At 36.0% G+C, this 22,863-nt stretch overlaps 1 long non-coding RNA gene across 1 annotated transcript; it reads left to right on the plus strand.

Annotated features, from left to right (window-relative positions):
* The first annotated feature begins 223 nt into the window (after positions 1–223).
* Positions 224–20,797, plus strand: LOC132295410 (uncharacterized). The gene is made up of 2 exons (XR_009478466.1): positions 224–1,100; positions 20,556–20,797. It is a non-coding gene; the product is annotated as an uncharacterized LOC132295410 (long non-coding RNA).
* The last annotated feature ends 2,066 nt before the right edge of the window (positions 20,798–22,863 follow it).

The following is a 22,863-nucleotide window of genomic DNA, read 5'->3' on the forward strand; positions in this document are numbered from 1 at the left end:
TCCTAATTTTGTGCTCGGACCTGGTAAACCCATATTTCGAAATTAAGGGTATCACAGTTGGTATCAGAACACTCCAGGTTTAAGTGTCTCTAGGGTTTCGTTCGTTATAAGACTGCTGCGTAGTGTATTTTTTTGTTTGGAGCCTAAGTATTAGGGTTCACTGTATTCTTTTACGGTTCATTAAATTATGTACTGATTTCCATCTTATTGTGTTAATAGAATGGTTAATGCTGGAAGAAGATAGGAAAGGCAGTAGAGGAGAGCGGCGCGTAGACAATAGGATCGTCTGCGATGTCAGTAGGTTACAGAGGAGCAACAACAGCCTAGGTTTCAAGAGGAGGAGGAGCAGTAACAAACTCAGGAGTCTTAGGATCAGAACGAACATCAGGGCAGGTATCCCAAGTATCCTCTTCAGTTAGCTGACATCATTGCTTAGGCTATAGCAGCAAGCGTAACAACTGTACTTTAGAATCAGCCACAGTTTCAGCAGGCACCTGTGCCAATACCGATAGTTCAGGCTAACCCTTGGGAGAAGGCTAGGAATTCTTTCACAAAGGGGAGCCCATCTGAGTTCTCAGGCTCCACCGATGTGAGTGTGGCTCATCAGTGGAAGAAAGATATAGAGCGTCATCTTCACATGGTTAAGTACACAGAGGTTCAGAAACAAATACTTGCTACCTTCAAGCTTGTCAGAGATGAACTCCAGCCTTGGAAGAAGCACAAGAATGATTCAAATGTTCAGAGAAATAGGGCACCTATTCAGAGGCAGCAGAATAGGGCACTACAATCAGTACAGGGTCAACCTCAGGGTAACTAGCAGAAGAAACAGTTTGCACTTTTAGAGGCTTTTGTTATGGTTATGGAAAGCTCGGGCACACATCTAAGAGGTGTCCCAAGGCTATGTAGGGATATCATATGCAGCAGGGGCAGCGAACCACCATTTCCCTTAACTGTTCCACAGGTGCCACGCATTCAGGGATAGGTGTTCCCGGCTTTAACAGCACCACCACCACCACGGGGACAGGCACCGCAGTAGTTGCATTATGGCAGGGTGTATAATCACATGCCAAAGGACGTTCAGATTCTTCAGGCTATTAAGGGTATGTTTCCTATACACGGTACATATGGGCGTGTTTTATTTGATACAGGTGCTACACATTCATTTGTGTCTAGTTTATTTGTTGCCTTATCTGGGATGACTACACAGTTATGTGCTCGACCCCGTAGTATTGGTACACCTATAAGTGTTACTTCTATTTTGCATGAGAGTGATAGGCCTGTGACACTAGATATTGGTAGCCTTAGATTTCTGGCCAACCTAATGGTCTTGGACATGCATTCTTATGATATAATACTTGGGATGGATTGGTTATCTCATTACCATGCTCAGGTTAATTGTCACAATAAGTCTATTGTGTTTGCAATACCAAGTTAGGATATGTATATCATTACAATGCCGCGTTCTAATGGGGGATTGAGCACTCATTTATTGTATATTGAGGAGGAGTCTGAGGAGGAGAGTGCTATAGCATTGGATAGTATACTGATTGTACAGGAATTTCTAGACGTATTTCAAGAGATTCCAGGGTTGCCACCGAGTCGAGAGATAGATTTCGTAATTAATCTAGCTCTAGGTACTACACCTATTGCTAGGGCACTATACAGGATGGCACCGATGGAAATGCGAGAGCTGAAGGATCAAATTCAACAACTTCTCAGCCAGGGTTTCATTCGTAGAAGTACTTCACCTTGGGGAGCACTAGTGTTGTTTGTGAAGAAGAAGGATGGCTCACTTCGCCTGTGTATAGATTACAGAGAGTTGAATAAGGTTAATATTCGTAACAAGTATCATTTGCCCAGGATCGATGACTTATTTGATCAGTTGAAGGGAGCTACTTATTTCTCCAAGATTGATTTGCGATCTAGCAATCATCAACTTCGAGTTAGGGAGCAGGATGTTCCTAAGACAACATTTCTCACTAGATATGGATCTTATGAATTTTAGGTCATGCCTTTTGGGTTGACTAATGCACAAGCTGTCTTTATGGACTTGATGAACAGGGTCTTCAGGGCTTACTTAGATCAGTTTGTCATTGTTTTCATCGATGATATTCTGGTTTATTCTAAGTCAGAGGAGGACCATGCTAGACATCTTCGCATAGTGTTGCAGACACTTCGTGAGCATCAGTTGTATGCCAAGTTCAAAAAGTGTGACTTTTGGCAGCAAAAAGTAAAGTTTTTGGGTCACGTGGTGTCAGAGAAGGGGATAGCGGTGGATCCAGCTAAGGTCTTAGCTGTTTTAGAGTAAGGATAGCCTACCTCACCCATTGAGTTTTGCAGCTTTCTAGGATTGGCAGGATATTATCGCAGATGCATCCAGGTGTTCTCGAAGATAGCGGGACCACTCACCCATCTGACTAGGAATGGGATACCATTTGTATGGGATGAGCATTGTCAGACTGCATTTGACACATTGAAGAACAAGTTGACTTCTGCACCTATTTATAACTACTCCCAAGAGCGGGATAGAATATCTTGTCTACACAGATGCTTCTTTGTAGGGTTTGAGGTGTGTTTTAATGCAGGAGGAGCGACCGATTTCTTATGGGTCTCGTAAGCTTAAGCCTCATGAGCTTAATTATTCGACGTATGATTTAGAGTTAACAGTTGTGGTCTTTGCCTTACGCATTTGGAGGCATTAACTGTTAGGGGAGTCCTTCAGATTATTTAGTGACCACAAAAGTTTGTAGTATCTCTTCACGCAGAAGGAGCTAAATATGAGATAGTGTAGGTGGTTGGAGTTTGTGAAAAATTACCACTTCTCTATACAGTATCACCTAAAGAAAGCGAATGTAGTGGCAGATGCACTCAGTCGCCGACCCTATTGATGTGTTGTCAGTTTATTACCACTCGCAATAGCACGAATCTTTATAGAATAGGACTATATAGAGGGTGTTGATCCCACAGGTAGAAGAGTTTTCTTTGCTTTGTTTTTAATTAATATTTGGTTTACAGGAAACTGGTTGAATTGATTGATTTTGGTTGTCATGAACATAAAACAAAATTAAACTAAATTAAACTAAAGTGATCAAAAAGAGAGAAATCTTAGGGCTTTGACTTCACCACAACTTTCATACTATGGTTAACTATTTCAACTCTGGGGATTTAACAAATTATATTTCAAATGAATTGAACTCAATAACATTCATTAAATTCGAGTTTTAAAGAAAAATGTTTCATAAATTATAGTTAACTATAACCTATCTGCGGTTAACATGGACTATCCACCTACCTACTTTAACTATAACCTAAGCATAGACTATGAAAACATTCATTTATAAAAAAACATTGGAACATCATTACATGATCTCCATTCTTATGTCCGGCAGGACTCCACTAGATACCGTCTAATAAGGATGGGTTGAGTATAGTTAATAAACAGTTAAATCTAAGACAAGGTAATAACAATTCAAAAACTATTAAAACTTTAAAGATCCAATTGAGTTGTCTCAATTGCTCATAATCATGTAATCAAAAAATATAATATATATTAAAATTATCCTAGAGTTAATCTCAATTGCTCATAATCATGTAATCAAGAAATATAATATATATTAAAATTATCCCAGAGTTAAAACAATCAAACCATAGTAATCAGATGGGTTATATCAGTGCCCTAAGAGAGGAATTAACTACTCATGATGACGTAGAATATCATCTGTGTTGTTGTTTTCTTCATCGTCATGGACGGCACTTCTCTTATCAGGATCTTGGAAACCCTAAAAGCCGTCACCACAATATTAGCCTTCTGAATAATACGAGAACAAGGAACTCTTTTTATCAAGGCCTATGCCTTTTATAGAAGAAAATAAACTTCTGGTAAGCCTTTAGGTCTTCTGGCCTATCTGGAATGAATTAAGACTTGTAAAAGAATAATTCCCGTAACATGCACATCTGATCTATCCTAGAAGGCTCGAGCTTAAGAAGTAGAGCTCGAGCTTAAGAAGTAGAGCTCGAGCTTTGGGGCTCAGGTGATGCGACCGAGCGTGTGCACAAAATAATGGACATCACTTTAGGCTTAGAAATAATGTCAAGTGGGCATCATATTTTATAATTTATAAAAGCACTAAACACTTATACTATGGAGTATGAAGCGAGTAGGGATCGTCCCAAGAGATCTAAACAATTTTTGGTTTTCGGAATTGAATTCTACTTTAGTTCTTATGTGATTGCTAAAAAGGGTTTTGTTTATGATGAAAACTAATTTTAAACTAAATGATTGTAATAAAGAAATAGAGTTTAAGAGATTGGAAAGAAACTTAGGATGAAGGATTCACCACTAAACACATTCCCTAACTCACTCACTTTCAACTAATTAGGGAAATAATACTATGTAATCTATATGTGGCTAACAATTGCAATGAAAAGTGTAAACCATCAGTTTCAAGCATGAATCAACTACCTAATGACAATTAAACTAAGTGTAGTGCAATTCACCAATTCAAAGCATGATTCATCAATTCAAGTTACAAATTTAACACACATTAATCTAGAGGATATGTAATTGTAATAATAAGTATGGATTTCAAATAATTATATGGATTGTCGACTTACCTAATAATGAAATTGCAATTAACTAATTTACTTTAAATTAAACAAACCAAACCTGAAATTAAACTATTTAAACTAGACATTAACCTAATTGTGTAGTACAACCCATCTCATATAAGCAATTTCCATCAAATTAGAACACAATTACATCAAATTAATACAATGCATAGCTATCACATGATTCAATTCACAAAGAAATCAAGTGTAAAAATCAATTATCATTCAAAAACATATAAGACAATATGAGATTGACAAAGATAATCAATCAAAATAATTATTATATATATATATATATATCAAGGCTATAACAAAAATTACATAAATTAAATCCCTAAAATAGTAAAAGAGAGAAAAGTTAGGTTACATGCTTAGGGTTTATCCAACCCTAAGTTGAAGAATTAGCCGCTCATGGTTAATGGATGCAAGATGTCAACAAGCCCCATCCTTTGGTTCATCTGGCTCTTCTTCTTCTTCTCCGAACTTTTCTCAAGAACCCTAGCTTTCCTCTTTTTTGTGTTTTCCATAGAGAATACCGATATATCGATTATAGAAAATATAAAAACTTAATAATAAAATCATCAAAAAAAACTCCCAAAACTAATGGGTATTGGTTTCCTTAAATAAGCCTTATTGGAGACCAATACGTTACAAAATAAGCCTAAAACAAGAAAATCCCGTAGCCAGATAAACATCAATCCCGCGATACTGCCAGGTGCTGGGGGATCGATCCCCTAGCGTTGGGGATCGATCCCCCAAGGGCATTTTTAGTTCTGTGAATAGTGGGGGGATCGATCCCCCAGAGTTAGAATTTTCTTTTACACCTTATTTAGCTCCATTTTGGCCCCAGGCTAATTGGTTTGCTTCTTCATCTTTGGGAACATCATCAAAGGCCCAAGAAAGGTAGAATTGACCGCTTTTGAAGAATAAGCACGTTATATGAGCAATGGGTTGCGACCTCTTTTTGCCATTTTTTGAACTTTTTTCGAATGTCTTTGATTGACTCCAAAAAGGCTTTAGTGAACCAAAATTAGTCCGTTTGAACCTTATTGACCTGAAATTGACAAAAATATAGATTAGAACTAAAACATGAAAATAAGATAGATGCAAGGACTAAAGTACCTTAGTTCAGGTGTTGAAATGTGTAACATTTAAGCACTTATCATCAGGCTAGAGCTTTAGGAGCAAAGCTCGAGCTTCCTGGAATTATTGCTCGAGCTTCAAAAGATGGTGCTCGATCTTCAATTCTGTACTTAGTCAAATTTCTTTAACTATTTTCTGAAGTATCTTTTCCTTCAACACTTAGAATATTTTGGGGTGCTCTTTTTTTAACACTGCTCAATCCAATCTTCATAGAGCTCGAGCTCCTGGTCCTGAGCTCGAGCTTTTAGTACTCAAGGCTCGAGCTTTGAATGATGGTGCTCAATCCTTGAGGTCTGGCACGAGGCCCTGAAGTTTGGTTCCTCTTTTAAAATCAACTCTTCAAATTCCAACGGCTCTCGAGCTTGAAGGCCAAGGCTCGAGCACCATAGGTAAGGCTCGAGCACCATTAGTTAGGGCTCGAGCTCTGAAGGTACAAGGCTCGAGCTTTAATGCCTTGTTGATTTTCTTCTTTTTCTTTGCAGGGCTCGAGCCTCAGGACTTAGGCTCGAGCTTTGGTACATGAATTCTTCCAAACTTCACCATTTAAGCTCTCAGCTTGCTTTGAATGACTAGCAACGACTCTGTAAACTTCGATATCAGTCTTTTCATTATAAGTCCTAGTTTTAACTGTGTCTCTGGTCAAGTACCTATAAACACACAACAAACATAAATCAGTCTAACAATGGATAGAAGTATCACTCTGGGCCTTATTATACATATATTTAGGTGCTCGAATATGTAATATTCAACGCTCATCATATCCCCAAACTTACATATTGCTAGTCCCTTAGTAATACAGAACTAAAGAGTTGCTTTTGTGGGAATCACGGTTGCATTTAGCTTATGCAACAAGCCTTTAAAGCCCTAGGTTATCCCTAATGGACGAGTTGTAGTCTCGTGATGGTTTCTAGAGATGGTACCCACATACATCTCAAATAGTGCCTTAATTGCACAATACACTCATTGAAGCCTGTTTTCAAATCAGTATATCCCAGCAATTCATCAATCAGTCAAATACAGTAAGTATAGCCAATTATATTAATTAGAAACACTTTTAACTTCCAATTTCAATTCAGTGGCCATAGTCCCCATGTGTTAGTTTAATCATTTATTCAATAATCTCAATCTCCAAAACACTTTTAAAAGTGAACTTACAATCCAACATGTGGCTTACTATCCATACTTGCATTTATTCCTTGCTATCCCTCAACTCACAAACAAACTTTTCAAATTCCAACTCCCAAGGTATTATTATTATTTTTCTACTAGTATACATTTTTCAAAAAGAATATTGTGCAATGTTCAGGTCTATTAAGCATTCTAAATCACCCATGTAACGAACTTTCGGCCAATGACTCCCAAACCAGACAGTTTTAGGGCATCAAGTGATAAAGCACCCCTTCAGACCTAATTGTTCAAGTAATCTAGGCAACCTAAACCCCTTATGTAACAAGCTTTCAGCCAGTGACTCCCAAACTAGATGGTCTTAGGGCATTAAGTATCAGAACACACCCCTAAGGATTTAACTGCTCAAGCAATCTAGGTACAAACCTGAACTTGACCTTTTCTACTTATTTTCTTCATTTTTTTTTTATTTTCTTTTCATTCACATTGGTGAAGATTTTTTTTTTTTTTTTTCATTTATTGCTTGCATGCATACCTTTTGTTTCCTTTATATATATATATATATTATGCCTTGGTTATCAAAATCATCAAATTAACCTGCTCGTCTCAGTTTAACTCAAAACAAAACAAGACTTCTAGTTTAAACCCCACAGAATTCATGCAAGTGTAAATATGTGCAAAGTGGAGTATGTCAAAGATCATTTCACCAAACAATAATCATCCTAACAAAGTGGACCATAGGCCACCAACTGATTTAAATTTTTTTTGAGAATTCCTTTTCAACATTATATTAGCATACAAACCATTTCTAACCAACATCAGACTATAAAAATAATTCCTGACAATCAACAGACTCAAAATCATGCTTGTAATATCAAATTATAGATCCTTATGTTATTCCATCAAAAAATTTGAATTCCCCTTACCCCCAAACTTAGTGTGCACATTATCCTCAATGTGTGAAAACAGAATAGAGTTAGAAAGATATTACCATAATACCAAACTAGCAAAGATATACCAAAATGAAGCTCAGAAGGCAAAATAAAGAAATCACCCCTAAACTTAGTCTGTAGTACCTGACAAAATCAGCAAACTCCAACACACATTAGAGTCTCAAGTATATGGAGTAATAACAGAGAAATATCATATGGAACTCAGATATCAACACAAGTATAAGATAGTGTAATGACTCGGTCTTTTTTCTTCCTTTCCTTTTTCTCAGATTTTCACGGATACTTTTTTTCGGTTGATCTTTTCCTTTCTGGGTTAAGTTTCTCATCACTAAGTGTCATCTCGAGTGCTCTGAAATAGTTTTTGAGACTCTTTTATTTGGATTGACAACTTTCTTTGAGGACCGTGTCATTTCCACATTTTCATTTTTCGGACACTATTCACTTTTCGTCCTTTTCCTTATTTTGTCTTTTCCCCGTTTGTCACTTTTTGGCATAACTTCACTTTTTGTACTCGAAGTTGATTTCCAACTTCACGTATCTTCATTCTAAGTGGTTTCCACGAAATACGTATCTTTACTTTTACACAAAAGTACTCTGGATGCTCCCAGTGTCCGTAGAGGCATGGATGCATAGTTCTACAGAAATATTCTTATTTCTTGGGGTATTTTTCATAAATATCTTTTGAAGATATTTTAATTCTAGGGTTTCTAAGAAAATATTTTTGGAAGATATTTTCACTCTGGGCCAGTTGTGCAGTTTTTACCTTTTGAATGAGCCATTGTGCAATTAATGAAATTTATTGCTAAATGCCTTATTTTGTGTGATACCCCTCGATTCTAGAGCCACGGGTGATTAAGTCCGAGCATAGATTCGAGGGATATCAGACAATCAATATATAAACAAGTAGGAATATAAACTGAAATAAGAATAAAACAATAATACGTTGAAAAAAATCTAAAATAAAATTCCTCAAATTTTAAATAAAAAATTTATCCCATCTAAATCATTTCCAATCCGTACAACTCGGGAATCCATCTAGTGGACCCCTAATAATCCCAAATGATAAATAAATTTACAAAATCAAAATCCAAAAATAAAATAAGAAAGAAAATCCTATATAATTGGAAGAGTGAATGACTCTATCTGCATCACCACGATCAAGCTCTAAGCCTGGTACTAACGATCACCTAAAACATAAGAGTGGGTCAGGCCCATATGCAAGTTCCATACTACCACAATCCATACATAAATCCGATACGCAGATACATCCTAGATAGCTCAACAATAGCTAAAGTAGTCCATATAGATATAAGTACAAACTATAGGACACTCACCAGCCCACATAATCCGTCTCAACCCGAGTAGAACAACCAGGGAAACATCATCAGGCCTGCTTATCAATACTAGGCGATATTCGCACCCTAATAGTAATCAAGAGACTCAAGCTCATATCACGGTACCATAGGTATATATATAAATTCTTCCTAATACAGAAAAATAAAACAACCATCCGTTATGTCGTTTAACTGTTTTAGTTGACAGGACATGCACCCATGTAGGATTTAACTGTTTTAGTTAATCCATTCCATATGTATGAACAGGTAGGATTTAGCGTTTTGATCTAATCCGTTCCTGATATACCACCATCCCATACCGGTGCATATAATGCATATGATCCAAAAGTGATACTTATTCATTTGAACATCAAATCCATCTATAAACCGTATAATAGAAATCAGATATATGCAAGATTTCCTTATGCATCCAGTATATGATTACAATTCATATATCCTCCATTTAAATTGCTAAAGCATATCAAACAATTTAAATCAACCATATCCATAAAATTGACGGAACAAAAATTTTAACAGTTCATCAATTAACATCCATTGCACGATATAATGCTAAACAGAATTGAAACTGAATACATTATACTAGAATGCCAAAAATACAACCACATTAGTCCATGTACTTTGCTAAAGCAAACCTAGCAATTTAAATCCTCATCAATCCTCGACGTCATGCAAATTAAAAATTCAAATTTCATAACGCCATTTAATCCTCAAATATAAATCCCAAGCATAATATATTGATACACGGAAGTATAAATTGAACACATTATATTTGAATGCCAAAACCACCTACATACTAGTCTATATAGTTTACTAAAGCGAGACTAGCAATTTCAACTTCCACTACTCCTGACAGCATACAATTTAGTATCTAAATTTCATGATCTCTATAACTACAGTAGAAACCAAAATTCCTGGGACTTAATAATGTTATAAAAATCATTTTAAAACCCCTCCATTAAATTTGCTTAAACATTACAACAAGCCATTTAAATTCTTCCAAGCCGTAAACTGCATTCGAATTTAATTTTAAATCTCATGTTGATCAAGTTCCTAGCATGAATTAATCATTCTTGGGTTTTATCCTACTTAATTACAACATTTAAAACCATCCAACCAAGTTTAAAATAACACTGGAGCCCTGAAATCTCAAAAACGTCAACGAAATACAATTACTGTATATTTACAAAAGAGGAGCCAGCTCCACAAAAGTGTGGAGCCTGCTCTACCCTTTTGGAGCCACCTCCACAAGAGTGTGGAGCCTGCTCCACTTCAATGGAGCCGGCTCCATTAAAGGGTAGAGCCTTCTTCATTCACTCAGCCTCCGTTTTTCCTTCTCCTTTTCCTCTATTTGCCTTCTCCGCTTCCGGCAAAGCTTCAATCCTCTGTTCCACTTTTATTAAATATTTTTTAAGGATCAATTTAAGTCTTAACAATCCTAGAAACTTCACCAATTCCAGTATGAATTAATTGACAAAAACATAAACCATAATCGAAATAGTTTATGCTTCCTCTGTTTGCCTTCTCCGCTTTCGGCAAAGTTCAACCATCTGCTCCAGAATTTTTTTAAAGTTCTTAGGGTCCAATTAAGTCCCAACCATCCTAAAGACTCCTCAAATATCATCAAGCATTGCTTGACAAAAATTTAAAACCGAACAAAATAGTTTATGTGAGGAACACAATTTCAGTTCAGCTAAACATACGAACAGTATAAAGTCTGTTATCATGCATCAAAATTCCGTTTTAAAAGTTTAATTAACTTCTTGGAGACTATATAGAATGCACAAAACACAAGTTTATAGGAAGGAAATAGAATGAAACTTGCCTTTAGGTTTCGGTTTAAAACCTTAAAACGTCGTCCCTATAATCCGGCAACTCCAAGACCATTCCTTCCTCCTCTGCCCACTGCTCTCAACCTAGGTTGCTCCTAGGTTCAACCCACGAGCAATTCCCTTTATTAATCTCCCAAGACTCTCTCTATTTATTCTCAAAATCATTCCAGAGCCTCTATTTTCCCCTCTCCAGATAATACGTGAATAGGGTTTCTTAAACCCTTGCAGACATACATTGTTCTATATATATAGGATCCTATAAAAACCCTAATCCTAATTCTAGCCTACTTATACATCGGCTAACCTAATTACATAAACTAAAACCCTAAACTTAAGTATACGCAACCACTGTATTAACTGATGACCAAACAGTTGCCTCCATTACAATTAAGTATATCTGTAATTACAATTAAATAAATAATTAATTAATGACATTTAAAACAAATAAACAAAGGAAAACAGCTAAATAAATATAATTAACTAAATCATTCCAAACACATAAACAATTAAATTAAAACAATAACAATTAAATTAAAACAGTTTATAATTAAAAATTAATTTAAATACACACAAATAATCAATTAAGCCACTACACATTAAACAAATTCACCATTAATCAAGTCACCTAATTTAAACACAAGTGCACATAAAATCATAATTAAATTCCCATTTTATCTTTTGAAAACAAGGGGTATTATATTCTTCCCCCCTAACAAAAAGGAATTCCGTCCTCGAAATTCCCGAAACTCTGAATTAATATCTTTTCAAAATTCATTTCCGTTTTCGTGTGGCATAGCCTCTTTATATGGCTCTACCAAATTCCAACACATCCAATAATATACCAAGTTTCTACGTTTAAGAAATAACAAAGATATACAACTCCTAGGTTGTATCTATCAACGATCCAATCATACCCAATAGTTAGCGAAGTGTAACAATCCCTAGTCCTCCAAGTTCCAGAACACAGACGCATAAAATTCCTATGCATCCAGCGCTAACTAATTAGTAGCGCTAAGCAATAAACGACTGCCTAAATTGATAAGCAAAATCCGTGAAAAGTCAGTGTAATACGTAAAATTGACCTTACTCCAAAACCCATTGCTTCCTATACGGAAGTCCCCTCAAATAACCATTTCCTGATAAAAACTCTTATGTACGAGCTCAACTATTTACAAAATCCGACTGCCTCCTCCAAACCTCGCGCAATCTGTACCAAAAGAGAGTATTTATCCCCGATGTATCCTTAAATAAAGACAAGGTCTTATTATATAACCTCGCTTTCATGCCAGACCAACTAGTGAGAAATCTGTACAACATACTATCCAAAATTCCAAACATTGTCGCACTAACCTCCTTGTGCCAACAACAGCACAGATAATAACTGAAAAGCTAAGTAACGCTTTCAATTACCCATGCCAGCCTAGGATATATATCCTAAGTATATTTGCTATGATCCAATGTTATATTGCGATCAAATTTCCCATCTAGAGATGCAAAGCATAATTGTTGCTCCAACACCTTCGAAAACTCTGTTGACATAGCAGTGTTTAGCTCCCATAAGAGATAACCACATACTATAATTTCGTTATCAGTGCAATGTAGAACTGACACGACCCGTCAAAACAAACTCGACTAGCAATGATGTCCACAATCGAACTTGCTTAATCCACGAGTCTTAATCCATATGGAATTAAAATCCCAACCAATGTCAGTACTTTCTATCAACCATCCACCCCCTGATTAGTCATACTTCCCTGTTGATATAGGATGTGGCTAAAACCTCCAATGATATCCAAGCCGTAATTTTCCATCTTGTTAGTAGGTGATACACTTGGAAATAGTGATATACATGTCTTTATCCGTACCGGCTCACCAAGACGAACCTGGTAAGTCGTGCTGTAACTCCTATCCATTTGACTGCACCGTAAGATTTATGAATTTTACATCTCAGTCACTCCGACCTTCCTCGAATTAGAAAGAAAACTACCAATTCTCCTTCAGTACCCTAAACTCATCTGAGTAAGATACTACCTTCTGTGGGGTCAGCCCAAATATTCCAAGTTGACCGCCTTTATTTCCCTGGTAATAGTAAGTGTTATTATTTCGACGTGCTAAAATGCAACGGATTGCGCAATAACCACCGCAGGTTCAATTACCATCTCAGTTGATAAGATCATCCTCTTCCTTATTACTTCTACCAGATGAAACTTAATGCAAAGTGTGAATCACCACATCTATCCATCTAAGCCGTCTCGTGATCCGTGTTATTCATAGGAACTGATATCTTACTAGTTCCAAATAGACAAAATGAAGCTGATTTAATTTAATCAGTCAAACAATATCCCAACTAGAATCCTGACCCTTATGTAAAATTAACAATCTCTTATCTAGATCTGTGGAAACTACTCCGTCAGTCCCACTCTAGTATGAGAAGTGACTGCAAGGATCTAATGATCTCTGACGGTCCATCTAGATTATCTACCAGCTATCAGACTTTGAGACAAAATCATTATGTCCCTCCTCCTACCTACCTCCAACATCTGCTTCCCTCTGTGAAGCATCATGTTTCCTCCAGAATAAATAAAAACCAAGAGTTGCGAACCTCAGTCCATACATCCTCCTTCTAATTCGTCTAACGAAAGTATCGTTAGTTTAATAACACCAGCTTCCATAATTAGATGTTCGGCCTCACCTTTAAGTCTATGCCATCCTACTTCTCTAACCCAAGTGTCTATTAGACTTCCTGTCTATCTTCAAAAGAATATAGAAGTTTTCCATCCTCCAAATAGTTAAAAATTTCCTAGCAACAACTGTTTGTTGCGAACTGTGACCTAAAAAAAAAAATTTCGTATTATTTGTGCCAATGAAGAGACTTGCTTCCTCCTTGATATGCAACTCCGGCAACTCCTCCTAATGACACCCCCTCATGAATAAAATTTTTGACTAAGAATTTACTGATGACTAGTTAGGCCGTCTACTATCCTCAGTCGGTGCTATTCTAATAAGTACTTAAACTAGTACAAAATCCTCCTACCGACTTAGGAACACCTTTTAAAATTCTTGAGATGGTATTCAGCAAAGTCAGTTCCTCTGATAACTCAGCGTGGCTCTCAAGTATATCAAATGAATCTAGATTATTTGACTCACACTACGGGGTTAATTATCCCATCCTGAACACATACTATAACCACGCATGCCTAGGTTCCTTAGGTTAGCTAAAGTTAGGTATACTTACCAAATCCTATAACCACATGCCCCAAAAATCCTAGCATAATGAATGCTATTCCTCCAAAACAGTAGTTGACTGGTCACTCACTTGTGTCCCCAACTAAACCATATTCCTGATCCTGAACAATTAACAAAAAGGAAACACATAATGCACACACAATAAAACACAATAAAATCTACGTAAAACATCGTTCCTCCTTGCAAAGAAAATTTCTTTTAGAAATCAACTTTACCTAATTGGTTCACAATCTCCTTTTCCAGTTTCGGAGGTAATCAACCAACCTCAAAATATAAGCTCCAACCATAGCTCAAAACTAAATCCATTTGCCTCAGCAAATTCCAAAAGCTTAACCTTCATCCTCCTTATCCACGGAATGCAAACCATCTACTATAGCTTTGTAAAGCAACTTAGAACGTCCCAACCTAATCCCCATACTCTTCGGAACGTGATATAAAATTATTGCTTCGTTTTGAGAAGAATTCCATCTGATCCTAATCCCCTGAAGTATATATATATATATATATTTGTTTTTTTTTTTTCTACCTCTTTTAAAGGTAACTATATGTAGGTCGATCCACACTACCTTTACAAGTTTCGTTCACTATACTATTAGCGAACAAAATCACCATCGCGCGATCCTTGATTTTCAAGATTCAATACCCTCTTTCTTGGGTATGTTGAAATCTCCTCCACTAGAAACCTCTTCAGACTCCTAATCCTCGTTTGTCTCCTACATGAGAACAACTGAAATCGTGTTGGTCCCTTTATGCGGTGACCTAAAACACACTCCTAAATCCTTCCTTGACTTATACTTCTAAAAGTAGCGCTAACTGAAACTAAACCCTCAATCCCAAGTTCTGCTTCTGATAAAGAACTCGATAACATACTCCTTTACTCCTTCGGGTCTAAATCGCTGTCGCTTTGGACCCCATCCTCCTCCTAGTGTCAACATTCCATAATTATGAAATATAATTGACATCAACTGCTTCTCCTAACAAACCGTAAAAGAGTACAATGAATCCTAAAATGGCTCTACGTTTTTAAGAGACACAACGCGAAAGTCATATAACAAAAGACACTCCTAAGGACACTAGAACTTGGAGTGCTCTGATACCAACTGTGATACCCCTCGATTCTAGAGCCACGGGTGATCAAGTCCGAGCACAGATCCGAGGGATATCAGACAATAAATATATAAACAAGCAGGAATATAAACTGAAATAAGAATAAAACAATAATACGCTGAAAGAAATCTAAAATAAAACTCAAATTTTAAATAATAAATTAATCCCATTTAAATCCTTTCCAATCCGTACAACTCGGGAATCCATCTAGTGGACCCCTAATAATCCCAAACGATAAATAAATTTACAGAATCAAAATCCAAAAATAAAATAAGAAAGAAAATCCTATATAATTGGAAGAGTGAATGACTGTATCTGCATCACCACGATCAAGCTCTAAGCCTGGTACTAACGATCACCTAAAAAATAAGAGTGGGTCAGGCCCATATGCAAGTTCCATACTACCACAATCCATACATAAACCCGATACGCTGATACATCCTAGATAGCTCAACAATAGCTAAAGTAGTCCATATAGATATAAGTACAAACTATAGGACACTCACCAGCCCACATAATCCATCTCAACCCGAGTAGAACAACCAGGGAAACATCATCAGGCCTGCTTATCAATACTAGGCGATATACGCACCCTAACCGTAATCAAGAGACTCAAGCTCATATCACGGTACCATAGGTATATATATAAATTCTTCCTAATACAGAAAAATAAAACAACCATCCGTTATGTCGTTCAACTGTTTTAGTTGACAGGACATGCACCCATGTAGGATTTAACTGTTTTAGTTAATCCATTCCATATGTATGAACAGGTAGGATTTAGCGTTTTGATCTAATCCGTCCCTGATATACCACCATCCCATACCGGTGCATATAATGCATATGATCCAAAAGTGATACTTATTCATTTGAACATCAAATCCATCTATAAACCATATAATAGAAATCAGATATATGCAAGATTTCCTTATGCATCCAGTATATGATTACAATTCATATATCCTCCATTTAAATTGCTAAAGCATATCAAACAATTTAAATCAACCATATCCATAAAATTGACGGAACAAAAATTTTAACAGTTCATCAATTAACATCCATTGCACGATATAATGCTAAACAGAATTGAAACTGAATACATTATACTAGAATGCCAAAAATACAACCACATTAGTCCATGTACGTTGCTAAAGCAAACCTAGCAATTTAAATCCTCATCAATCCTCGACGTCATGCAAATTAAAAATTCAAATTTCATAACGCCATTTAATCCTCAAATATAATTCCCGAGCATAATATATTGAAACACGGAAGTATAAATTGAACACATTATAATTGAATGCCATAACCACCTACATACTAGTCCATATAGTTTACTAAAGCGAGACTAGCAATTTCAACTTCCACTACTCCTGACAGCATACAATTTAGTATCTAAATTTAATGATCTCTATAACTACAGTAGAAACCAACATTCCTGGGACTGAATAATGTTATAAAAATCATTTTGAAACCCCTCCATTAAATTTGCTTAAACATTACAACAAGCCATTTAAATTCTTCCAAGCCATAAACGGCATGCAAATTTAACTTTAAATCTCATGTTGATCAAGTTCCTAGCATGAATTAATCATTCTTGGGTTTTATCCTACTTAATTACAACATTTAAAACCATCCAACCAAGTTTAAAACAACACTGGAGCCCTGAAATCTCAAAAACGTCAAAGAAATACAATTACTGTGTATTTACAAAAGAGGAACCCACTCCACAAAAGTATGGAGCCTACTCTACCCTCTTGGAGCCGCCTCCACAAGAGTGTGGAGCCTGCTCCACTTCAATGGAGCCGGCTCCATTAAAGGGTGGAGCCTCCTCCACTCTCTCAGCTTCCATTTTTCCTCATCCGTTTCCTCTGTTTGCCTTCTCCGCTTCCGACAAAGCCTCAGTCCTCTGTCCTACTTTTATTAAATTTTTTTTAAGGTTCAATTTAAGTCCTAATAATCCTAGAAACTTCTCCAATTCCAGTATGAATTAATTGACAAAAACATAAACCATAATCGAAACATTTATGCTTCCTCTGTTTGCCTTCTCCACTTCCGGCAAAGTTCAACCCTCTACTCCAGAATTTTTTTAAAGTTCTTAGGGTTCAATTAAGTCCCAACCATCCTAAAGACTCCCCAAATATCAACAAGCATTGCTTGAAAAAAATTTAAAACTGAATAACACAGTTTATGCTAGGAACACAATTTCAGTTCACTTAAACATACGAACAGTATAAAGTCTGTTACCATGCATCAAAATTTCGTTTTAAAGTTTAATTAACTTCTTGGAGACTATATAGAATGCACAAAATACAAGTTTACAGGAAGGAGATAGAATGAAACTTGCCTTTAGTTTTCGATTTGAAACCTTAAAACGTCGTCTCTATAATCCGACAACTCCAAGACCATTCCTTCCTCCTCTGTCCACTGCTCTCAACCTAGGTTGCTCCTTGGCTCAACCCACAAGCAATTCCCTTTATTAATCTCCCAAGACTCTCTCTGTTTATTCTCAAAACCATTCCAGAGCCTCTGTTTTCCCCTTTCCAGATAATACGTGAATAGTGTTTCTCAAATCCTTGCAGACATACATTATTCTATATATATAGGCTCCTATAAGAACCCTAATCCTAATTTCAGCCTACTTATATATCGGCTAACCTAATTACATAAACTAAAACCCTAAACTTAAGTGTATGCAACCACTGTATTAATAGATGACCAAACAGTTGCGTTCATTACAATTAAGTATATCTGTAATTACAATTAAATAAATAATTAGTTAATGACATTTAAAACAAGTAAACAAAGGAAAACAACTAAATAAATATAATTAACTAAATCATTCCAAACACATAAACAATTAAATTAAAACAATAACAATTAAATTAAAATAATTTCTAATTAACAATTAATTTAAATACACACAAATAATCAATTAAGCCATTGCACATAAAACAAATTCCTAATTAATCAAGTCACCTGATTTAAACACAAGTTCACATAAAATCATAATTAAATTCCCATTTTATCTTTTTGAAAACTAGAGGTATTACATTTTGAGCCTGGATCCTCGTATAGGATTCTTTATCACTTTTCGTCGAGTCGGATACTTTTAGAATTTCCTTCTGGTTGTTTTTATCCAGTTTCAGGGTTTCTGACCCCAATTACTGATAAACTTGTTTGGGGCATATCTCTCTGTTCGGGACTCAGTTTTTGACACCGTTTCTTCTGTTGTTCATATTTTCTCATTTCGGTTCTTTTTTGTTCACAGAGTTTTTCCGTTTGAGCGCGTTTGCTAAAATTCCACTTTTCCGGACCCGGCGGGGCCCTTCCGGGGCACTTTTGGGGTTTTTCTATAAATAGAGGGTTTGTAGATGAAAAGTCAGATTTTTCCTTTTCTCTCCTCTCTCTTGGCCGGTAACCATGGCAGCTAAGGGGCTTCCACCCTTCTTTCTTCTTTTCCGGCCACTTCCCTTTAGTAAAAAGGTGTAATACATTTATGTTTAATGCTTATCTTGACAACGCGCATCTTTCCACCTTATTAGAATTCGTTTTTGGTCATATTTTGAGTTCAGGTTTGAGGCCAAGTTAGGATTTTGGTATGTCCTCTTTGGAGTTTTATGTTTACCGTATTGTCCCCGACAAAACCTAGAAGTTTCGCCCGATTCGGAGCCGTTTTATTTTGGTGGGGATTTGAGATTTCATCTCAAATGGAGGTAGGGGTGTTATAGTTTATATTTTTGTTGTCTTGCATGCTATTGATGCTTATACAACTTGTATGCATGTTTTTGTTCAAGTTCTTGAAATTAATTTAAATTTATTTAAATTCTACTTAATGGCACCTTGCTTGTATTCCATTTTAGACTTAATATATGGTATGATCATGATATAATGCTTGTTATATATTAATTTGGGATCATTTGAGTAACTTTTGAAATCTAGAGATTTAACTAATTTAAATTAATTAAATTCTACATGATGGTATCTTGCTCATTTTACACATTTAATTTCATATATGTAGTGAGCATGCTATGTTATTTAACATATATTAATTTAAGGTTATTTGGAATTGATTTGAAATATAAGGAATTTAATTATTTTTGTTTAATTAAATTCTATCTAATTGTTCCATGGATTTAATTATGTTTTAGAAGTTGTTTCTATATATAAATCATGGATTTGGACTTGTTGTGTGTTCACATAGTTGTGTTTTGAGCATTGGATAACATTGTTGTTATATTTATATTCATGAGAATTTGTTTGCTTTAAGGAATATATTGTTGTCTTGTGTAATGAATTGCACACTTTGTATTTGATATTATATATGCCATTTTAGAATTGAAACTCTAAGGCATGGATTGTGTGGTTTCAACCTACTTATACATGAAAGGTGATTTCGTGCATTATATAAATTACGTGTAAGTTTTGAACTTATTCGAGTATTTTGGAGTTACTTGGAACATTGTTACTGAGATATGGCTAGAGTTTGACTCTAGTGCGGGAGGTATGAGTTCTCCCCAATTGAGAAAGTGCGCACTATGGTGGTCTTCCTAGCGGGTTAATGCCCGGAATAACCATTAAGGTCTCGGCAGAATTTCGAGCTTGATGTCCAAGTCTTCCAATATTTGATTTCTAATTCAATTCCAAGTTGACAATCATGTTAAATTGTCACTAATGGTTTTGGCTATTGGCGATTTAATGTTGTTAAGTACATTTGTGCATTACGAATTTTAAGGAATCATCGCATGTTTTTTATGTTGTTAAGTACATTTATACTAAATTGCTATATTTAGTTGTTTTCACACTTTTAGATTTCAAGTTGTTAACTTTGAGAATTTATGTCTTGATGTGTGGTATTAGAGACTCTAATTATGCTAAATTGCTATATTTAGTTGTTATTATATTTTAGATTTCAAGTTGATGACTTTGAGAATCTATATCTTGTTGCTTTATATAGTATGAACTTATGTTGTTGAAATTGCATGAATGACATGATTTATGCTAGAAATGTTCTAAGGTAGCTTAGGATGCTCCCTGAGTCTCACCTTTCACATAGACATTAAGTGGCATGACCCTTTTGAATTGTTTCATGTTAATGTAAAAATCTATAAGAAATCAAGTCGATGCATGTTCATTCCCTATGAGTAAACTTATTTACTCACCCCGAAGTTACTGGGGGTATTGTTCAGGTACATGATTCAAGATTCGGAAATTTGCACTTCCTTGGGGGATTTGGAGATTTGAAGTTTCTTTTAAAGCATTCTTGTTCACATGCAAGTGTTAGCATGTTTAAGTTTCACTTTTAATGTTGTAATATTTAGTTAAGTTCAATTATGTTATTTTTTCCTTATAACATGTAAAGTGTACTTGGATACACTATTTGGAACCTAATTGATATGTATGACATGAGGCTAAGGGCCATAAACTTCAACGTTCAAGTGCAAGCATTTAAATTCTAAGTTTTGCCTTTGAAATATAATTTTTCTAACTTGGAGGTTTGGCATGTGAATTGGAATAAGAGTTATGTAATGAGGCCGTAGGCTATTGTAATACATTTTAATGTGTAAAGTACACATGTTGGCATGCTTATATAGCTTAAAACCTTTGTTTTTGAACTAAATCATCATGAGCTTTGAGGCTTGGGTTAAACCTCAATGTTTTTGGCATGTAGCAGGTTTTCCAGCAGCTTTTTGAGTCATTTTGGTCATCCAAAATGTTGGTTCAGTTGACCGATGGCTTTTGGGAAACTCATTGCACAGTAAAAACTCATTTCCAGTAGTCTTTTTCACTGTTTAGGACCATTTCGGTCGACTGATGGCCTATTTCGGTCGACCTATGGCCTATTTCGGTTTACTGAAACAACCTCTACTTAAAAACATGTTTTTAGCACAATTTTTGTCCAGTTCGGTCGTCCGAACAAATTGTGCCAGTTCGGTCGTCCGAAACTCCTGTTCAGTCGACCAAAATTGCCCTCATTCAGCTGCCTTTTAGTTTTATTTCAGCACTATTGTTCCAACTTCAAACGGTCATATCTCCTTCATTTCTAATCCAAATGGGGTCATTATTGAGCCTACATTCATGGATTTTGAGTAAGATTTCCAATGGTACTAATTCCATTCTCAGATTCAAATCATAATGGGAGTTATTCATGTTTTAGTGAGGTAGTGTCAGTTTTCACTTAAACCGGAAAAGGGCATTTCGTGGGATTCTTGGCCAATGTTCTTGGAACCTCTTGAAATATTGTGAAATGACTAGATTAGGTTGTATTCACCTTGTTTGACTTGTTTAGAGTCAAGTTTCTCTTTTTATTTGTGAATTAACCATTTTACCCTTTTGTTAATAGATTTGGCCCGTTTTAACTCTCGTTTGCTCATTCATTTTTCTTGAGTTTCGTGACTTCATGGAATGTTACATTGATGTCTTAGAGATAATTTATGTTTCAAAGGACTATGGTTTCATCTTTTGCATCCGCATTTCGGATCTGTTATCAGGTCAACTTTCGAGTCATCGCTGACACACAAGGTTGAAAAACTTGGGTCGTCACAAGTTGTATCAAAGCTCTTAGGTTTGAGAACCATAGGAAAATGGGTTTTGGGTGCATATCATGCTTGTGTTGCCATGCTTTATGTGTTTATATGCTTCCTAATAACATGTTTATGTGCTTATGTGCTATATGTGGTATGCCGTTGTTTAGCATGACTTTATTCTAATGTAAAGAACATGACATATGATGTATGATAGATTAGATTTGTATATGCGTGGCTCTAGTGCATATTTGGCATGACACGGGATTGGTCATTAAGGCATGAGTTGAGGTTGTTGGTGATTGTAGTCACAGTTTCGTGGTAGCATAGGTTATTATCGACCTAGTATTGGTTTTGAGGTAGGTAGTGAGACATCTTTTGTTTAGGCTCTCATGAGGTGAGTCATTTGACGTTGCCGTAGTACTGGATTTGTTGGTTTTGGGCCATGATGAGGTTATGGACCTCTTAGGATCCTTGGTTGTTTGGGATGATTCCTCTGGGATTATGATTTTCGTGGGCGGGTACATTTGTGGGCGGGTGTTTGGCACTGTCATGCTACCGTACTGGCTAGCTACAAGTGCAATTCGGATGGAATCAATGTTGGTTTTGTTTTGATAGGTGTAGCCCTTTTGATCGATGATGATGATGATTGTTTTGGGGATCAGTCCTAGTGATTGATTTGGCTGTTGTTGGTATGGCTATAGTTGTCATTTTCTTTGAGTTCTCCTTGCGTGAGGAGCTTTTGGAATCAAGTTGATTAATTAAAGTTTTGGGTAAAGAGAGCATTGCACTGTTAGTGTCACTTGTAGTGTTACCTTTAGATTCGGAGGTGGATTGTTAGAATCTTACCATTGTGGTAAGGGCTCACGTTTGTTTTGAGACAGGTGGTTGTTGCATTAGTTTTGGAGTCAGTTTATGGTTAGGACTGGTCTTTCCTTTTACCTAGACACTCTAGGACACGATGTCCATAGGG

Source organism: Cornus florida, unplaced genomic scaffold (genome assembly GCF_030987335.1).
Source record: "Cornus florida cultivar Cherokee Brave unplaced genomic scaffold, ASM3098733v1 CherokeeBrave_3.0.0_Hap2_Chr01, whole genome shotgun sequence".
In the NCBI taxonomy this organism is placed as follows: domain Eukaryota; kingdom Viridiplantae; phylum Streptophyta; class Magnoliopsida; order Cornales; family Cornaceae; genus Cornus; species Cornus florida.